We start from the raw sequence: 7,529 nt of genomic DNA on the forward strand, positions 1-7,529 counted from the left end.
GCTAAATGCATTGCTGGACCCCGGCTCCCCCACCCCCCACCCCTGCTGAAGTGCATTGCTGGACCCCTGCTCTCCCACCCCCCACCCCTGCTAAAGTGCATTGCTGGACCCCGGCTCCCCCACCCCCCACCGCTGCTGAAGTGCATTGCTGGACCCCGGCTCCCCCACCCCCCACCCCTGCTAAATGCATTGCTGGACCCCGGCTCCCCCACCCCCCACCCCTGCTGAAGTGCATTGCTGGACCCCTGCTCTCCCACCCCCCACCCCTGCTAAAGTGCATTGCTGGACCCCGGCTCCCCCACCCCCCACCCTTGCTGAAGTGCGTTGCTCGAGAAGCAGCAGTGCAGTGGAAGAGTGTGCTCTGCTTCTAGGGTCCAAGGCTGCTGCTGGCGGTTGGTGCCGAGGGCACATTCTGGGTGCCCTAATAGCAACACTGTCCAGTCCAAGGGGCTGGAAGCACGAAGCCGCGTGGGCCAGCAGCACGCCTGCTGTTGTGTGCAATGAGCTTGCCCCTGGAAAGGTGAGAACAGGTCGCTTAAACGTGCGGTTGGTAATTAGAGATGTGAATTACTGTGGGAGGTCATGTACGCGTGCGACCCCCCACCCCCACCCCCGGCAAGGCGGTCCCTTCATTTTATGCTTTTGTTATGTGTTTCTTCTCCTTGCTGACTCATCTTTGGTTTCAACTGTGGAATTTCTGGTGAGGTCTGTGACATCATAAGCGAGATTCACGTAATTTAAAATGAGGAATCAGATTTTATCAGGAGATGTAATTGCCAGTGAACATTTTAACAAGATCCGAGTTAGAAACATGCTTATTTATCGAAAACCCCAGAGGTTGAAATCGCCTTGTTTCCCAAACATACGTACGCGGGACGACAACCTTTTACAGCAGCAGGTCCGTCTGATACCTGAACAGAGACCTGGATTTTAAAACTCCCAACTTTAAGTAGCTCCGCTTCCCAGGATGCCCCTGAGACCTGCGTTGGGAGAGGCTGACTGTATTCCGTCAGGGAAGGACTCACTTACTCGGGCTCCTGGGCTCCTGGCTCCTTTCTGACGGGAAGGAGGGAGGAGAGTCTGTGCTGTTGGCTGAGGAGGAATTAACTTAGGTGGGCGTTTCGCCCAGACCCTAGAGCTTACCTGTCCCTGGGGGCAGCACCTGGTGACCTCAGGCCCAGAAAGGACAGTTCCGGAAGGGGAGGGGCCCTCCATGGCTGTCTGTGTCCTGTTGGCAGGGGGCAGGCCCTCCCCCGCCCCGTAGTGAGTACAGCCGTACAGCCGGTGGTGTTCGTCCCTCTGGTGTCTCACCCGAAGAATGTGCTGTTTGGGTGCCCAGGGTCGTTTTGAATCTCTGATGCAGCACCTGCTATTTAAATAGAACCGACAGGTATTTTACTGAGATAAGGAAGGGTGAAAAATGCCTGAGAAGGTCCAGAAGAAACGTATTTGCATTTTAAAGGGGCCGGTACTTGTGGTTACCCTCAGGCTGGTCACCTCGTCCTGTCGTCCAGGCGGTGGTTTTGGATGAAAGGCTTCAGATTCTTTCCAGTGAACAGTAGATGTCACTTGTCCCCCCAGTCCGTGCCCACACTGAAGCGGCTCGACCTCTCCTACTTCTGTGTCAAAGACTAAACCTCCCTGCTCTTGGGGACCCAGAGCCGTGAGGCCTGACCCCTCGCCCCTGAAGCCCGCCCTTCCGGACCGTGCTGATCCCACATCTGCTTTGGTGCCGAACAGTTACGATTTTGTGATTTTTCAACTAAAGTTATTGGGTAAAATAGTTGTGTTTTCTAAGGTGTCTGCTGTTTTAGAGCCTGTAAATGTTATTAATTAGCTATGCTTAATTAAGCAAAGAATGAAGATTTAGGGAAATAAACCTGTCTCCACTTAAAGGAATGCCGGGCTGACGGGGCTGGGTTCTAACGAGCCTGGTGCCGCGCCTGTTAGTTGTTGGGAACGAATAAATCGGACCATACCGTTGGCATTTGACATTGACTCTCCTTAGTTTTGATAGTTATTTTGAACTCTTTTGAAATTTGGACAGATACCGTTTTGTTACAGCACTGAATTGCACTATTATGGAAACAGTCACACAAAATGTGCAAGTTCAACATCGTAAATACCGTCATGCTCATTAACATCCACTCTTTATTTTTCACGCATCTTTGTTAGACTCCAGCTCGGGAGGACAGACATCCCTCGGGTACCCAGCGGGTTAGTAATTGCATTGAGGAGTTAACTAATGAGGAATTAACTGTGATTATTTATGTTTTAATCAAAAATGGTTTAAATGACACACTGCAGTTAGAATTAAATCCCATCTAGAATGAATGTTCCTGACAGGCAGATATTTTATTGTCTGTTTTATGAATTATTGTTGGTAAAAATGTAACCACAGAAATGCACCCAAATTCCATACGAGAATGTTTTTATTCTTTGAGTTAGCGTCTAGAAAAATAATCTGTATTTATAAAGTGTGACTAACTCTCAGTTATTCCTATCGAAAATTATAACCCCTTCCGCGGAAAATAAGTACTTTATGGTTAGCAGTGTTCACAGCAAACCTTGGAGGACGAGCTTCCGGAAACTGAACGCAAGGGCTCTGGAACGTTCTCTAATGGGGAAGCCGGCTTCCCTTTCTAAAACGGAACTACGAGATGAAGGGGGCCTGAGCCCTGTGCCGTCTTTCCCTCAGTCTGAGCGCTGCCCACAGCTGCCTCTGTGCTCAGCCTCCGTCCCTGAGACACGAGGGCCCTGTGGGTCCCCAGACCTCAGCCTGTGGGAAGCAGCAGTGGCTTCCAGCTCCCTCCGGACACACCCCTGTCCCACATCACAGCCTCTGCTTCACCCCTTCCTCCTTGGGGTCTTTGGGTGACCAGCCCTCCGTTAGCCTTCCGGGGTAACCTCCCCCTGCTTAGGGTACCCACCACCCGGACACTGGACACCACCGGCACCCCCAGGCTGTGTCCTCAGCCACTCGGCTCAGACCTCTGTGTCTGTGGCCTGGCTCTTCAGTTACCATCCCCCAAACCAGTCTCATAATCTCAGTCCTGAAACCCGGCTGCCTTTCTGTGTTTTTGTGTCAGAGAGTCACATAGCACCACCCACAGAGCACATGGCAGTGTCCAGACCCTGCCCTCTGAAGCTTCGGAGGCACCCATGTCCCTTCTGGCTGCCTCAGACCCTTTGCTCATGCTGCATCCCAACCCTCACCTCAGTCCCAGCCTCCCGTTAGCTCTGCTAATTCCCAGTGGCTGCGGCAGCCCTGCTCCTCCCTGATGGCCGCTCCCTCCTCTCCTGCGGCCAAAGCCCCGGCTCCGTCCAGGCGTTCGATGCTCCCAGGCCTTGTGGGCCTCGTTCCCGTCCACACGGTCGGTGCTCCTAGGCTGCGTGGGCCTTGTTACAACGGCCAGGTTACGATTTGAACCAACCTAAGTCACGATTGCCTTTAGAAAGGCATGTCTGCAGCTTGGCCGGTGATGCTGTTTAGGAGCGAATGCGAGTATTTCCCTTTCTCTTAGAAAGAGCCAGAAGACTTGGCTACTCGCACACGCGGAGCGTAGCCGCTGACAAGCACACGCCCTCCTGGTCATGTACATACCTGCGTCCGGGTGTGACTCTGTGAGTGGGAGGGAGAAGTTCTGATTCTGGCCTTTATGCTGAGAATTTATTTTACATTTATCATTAGCTGTTTTGGGTTTGAGTAAAATGGCACCTTTTATTTCTGTGTTAGCAACATTCTAACATCGCTTTGACAAATGAGTAGAACTCTTAATGGTAAAATATAGTTTATTCTGTTTCTCGTTTCTATCCTGCTGAGTATTACCCTTAATGATTTCTCTTCGACAGGTGTACTTTACCAAATGGCTCATGGTAATTATCTTTTCAAATGTTTATTTGTTTATTTTTGATAACTTATTGTCAAGTTGGCCAACATACTGTATGCAGTGTGCTCTTGGCTTTGAGAGTGTACGCGTGGTTCATCGCTTACACACGACACCCGGTGCTCATCCCAACAAGTGCCCTCCTCAGTGCCCATCACCCATTTTCCCTAAGTGTCACGGACTGAGAAATATAAAATTACCTCTCGTGCCGTAAACCCCAGGACATTCAGAACCCGATGAGTTAGAAGCAGTCCTTCCAGAAAGGCGTGCGGTGTCGATGCATCATCACGGGCCCATGTTATCTCGATGAAAGAAATCCAAGTCTGGTCTTACTCCTAAAAGTTTCATGGTTTGCGTAGCAAGGTAGAGAAATACCCACTTCTCCCCGTGTGTCACGAGAAATGCCAGAGACGCCAGGCTTCCTGCAGAGGAGGGAGCAGACGGAGGGTGGCCCGGGAAGCTGGCACCACGTGGGTTCTCCCAGGCTCAAGGATTTCCTGGGGAATGGGCACCTGGCGGCAGGAGAATTGCGTGTCCTCTGGAGAAGGGCTCCGTGGGTGTAAATGTTACACCCGTGCACACACACACACATCACTTACAGGACAGTGTCTGTGCTGGAATCGGAGGCAGAAACAGAGAGGTCCAGGCAGAGGTGCTGGGTCGAGCCAGCACCACAGCGGAAGGGAGTCCCCGCATCCTCCTGGGGCTCCTCCCTGGGCTGTGGGGGGCAGTGTGCTCAGGGGCCTTCTGGAGAGGTGGAGGTCAGGGTTTGCGGAGTGAACACGTGACACGTGGTGGCCAGTCTTCGTGGGCATTGTAAGGGGAAGAGGCATGTGCCGGCACAGAGGAACCCCTGTGTTACCCGGTGTGGTCGTTATGCGTGCAGGACAGTCCCAGAGCTGTGGCCCAGACACTTGAGACGGATGCGCAGAAGCCCTGGGGGGACGGTATGTGGGAGCTGCGGGGACGGTCAGCACAGGTGCAGCCGGGAGTGGCTCGGATTCGGGGCAAGCGCGCCGGACGTGGTGCCTGTGGGGACTCTGGGGGAGGGGCAGGAGTGCGGGTGCCGTGTGTAGGTGCACACACATGTGACACACGTGTGCACACCACAGTGTGCATATGCATCACACATGCACAGAGTACACACACCACAGATGTGCGTGCACACATCACATACTTGTGCACACGCGCCACACATACTGCATGCGTCACATGTGCACACATCACACATGCACATCACACGTGCATATGCATCACACACACGTGCACACAGATGTCACACACCACAGAAAATGCACACATGTGCACACACACAGCAAACACTGCGCACACACACGTACAGACACCAGACACATAGACCTTGCACATGCAGTGCACACCCCCCATGCACATACACACACGTTCACATGCATTCTTCCCACATACCCCAGGTTTCAGAGCTCTTTAGGGGGAGTCTCTTAGAGCCCACATTTCTGTTTTACTCCCCAGCTGGCGTGGAGGGAAACGTCCAGACCCAGGGTCTGAAGGTTTTCACACACAGAGCAGGCTTCCTCCCCATACCCAGTGTTTTCGGATCACGGAGCAGAGGCGTTACCCGCTGGGGCAGTAGGTTCTCAGGGGTTAAGCAGAATCCCTCCACATCGAGGTGGAAAAGGCAGAGCTGTGAGTGGAGGCCCGTGAGGGGCTCTGGTGTCTCAGCAAACGCCTGCTTCTTTCTAGTGAGCAGAGTGAGACCCAAGGTCCAAGTGGTCTGAACTTAAGTAAGAACTTTTCCCTTAATGTGCCATCTCTGCTCTCTGTGGAGTGTGAGCTGTGCATCATTCACAGGCTTGCACGCCAGAGTCTTTGACCCTGGGGCCACAGTTTGTTTTGTGTTAACCTAGTCTAGCTCAAGTTGTTTTAGTTTGCAGCCTATTCTTTGTATGCTTGTCCTTTGGGCACCTCTCCTGGTCCACTATTCTGGCTGTTTCTGCGTTCTAGGCTAGCATACCAGAAGGACTGAGAGCGCAAAGCTCAGGGGCCGATTTCTGTGTGACTGGGGTGGGTTACTGAACTTCTCTGCGGCTCACCAGTAAGGTGGGGAGAATCACAGCGCCCACATTATAGGGTGCTACGATGGCCCCGTTTGTAAACGACTGTGTTGGGAAGTGTGTAATGGGGGTACTAGTAACAACTTCACACGTTTTTACTATTGTTATTAGGCAGGCTTCATTAAAGGTGAGTCATTATCATAGTACGACTATGATGTCTTAGGCGATTTGTATTCCTAATTTTTACTGTGTCACTATCCTGAGAACATAGGGCCCAAACTTTGATCTTGTGTGGTTTGCAGGTTTTGTCTTAATGAGACCACATAACTGTGTAATATGTTGTAACGTGGAATTTACACACAGCATCATCTACCGTCAGAGGCACAACACGATCCTTCTTTCCTCGCTAGAAGAAACAACGCAGTGCCAGATGGCTCTGTAACTACACGCTCCCGACAGTCGCTGTTTCCACTGGAATGCCTGCCCCAGGAGTTTGTGTGTTAGGACTAATCGTAATGGGCTCTTCTCGGTCAGAAGGTTTGTTTAGGACGTTACTCAGCATATTTAGGGTTTTGCCTGTGATTTTCCAGTCGCCCAATGTGTCTTCTGTAGCGGGTTGGGTGGTGGTTCCCAAGAAGATACACCTATGCCCTAAGAATCCCTGGAAAGTCATATGGCCAAAGGTGGGATTCAGAGAGGGGTCTTGAAAGGAGACGCTTGTCCTGAATTATTTGAGCGGACACTTAAGTGTGAGTACCTGTGTTCGGGGTGGGGGGCAGGGGGACAGATGCACGGAGCAGAGGGGAGGTGAATGGGGAGACAGAGACCCGGATGCGGCCTCGAGCCTGGGAGCTGGGAGAGAGGCGAGCCTCTGATTTCATTTTGTACTGAGGCCCTCAAAGACTGGGAAGATGGCCTTCTTGTTTTGCACCACCAAGTTTGTGACAATTTTGTTACAGCAAGCTGGGACACTGACACACCTTCAGTAAAGAATAGTTTGTGGGGCGCCTGGGTGGCTCAGTTGGTTGGGCTTCCAGCTTCAGCTCAGGTTATGATCTCGTGGTTTGTGAGTTCGAGCCCCGTGTCAGGCTCTGTGCTGACAGCTCGGAGCCTGGAGCCTGCTTCAGATTCTGTGTCTCCCTCTCTCTCTCTCTGCCCCTCCCCTGCACATGTTCTGTCTCTCTCTGTTTCAAAAATAAGTAAAATAAATAAATAAATAAATAAATAAATAAAAAATAAAGAATACAGTTTGCAAGGGAATCTGAGCACAGACCTGCAGCTTCAGAAGTAGGTCCGTAGTTGTTACATTTGCTGATGCTCTGGGGGAGCTCCTCCAGGGCCCCCAACCCTGGGGAGGTCGTGTCCACACCACCCAGCTGCTGGCTGCAGCCCTGGGCATCTGTTGTGGACCCACACTCTGGGTGCCCACAGCAGCGGCCTCCCTGCTGTGTGCACCCTGCAGAAATGGACCTTTGGTCATGTCGTGTGAAAGGAAAACAAAACAACAGGAATCAGAACATCAGAAATTGGGAGGGGATATGTGGATATCTCCTTAAATCACCCGATTTATTTTATTTTATTTTATTTTATTTTATTTTATTTTATTTTATTT

General features: G+C 51.7%; 1 protein-coding gene across 1 annotated transcript in view; it reads left to right on the forward strand.

Moving 5' to 3' along the window:
• The window catches only part of SNTG2 (syntrophin gamma 2), a 180,309-nt gene that overhangs the window by 2,788 nt on the left and 169,992 nt on the right, over positions 1-7,529 (forward strand). The window lies entirely within an intron of this gene.

This window comes from Herpailurus yagouaroundi, unplaced genomic scaffold, assembly GCF_014898765.1.
Source record: "Herpailurus yagouaroundi ecotype Mexico unplaced genomic scaffold, PumYag 188, whole genome shotgun sequence".
NCBI classification, from domain to species: domain Eukaryota; kingdom Metazoa; phylum Chordata; class Mammalia; order Carnivora; family Felidae; genus Herpailurus; species Herpailurus yagouaroundi.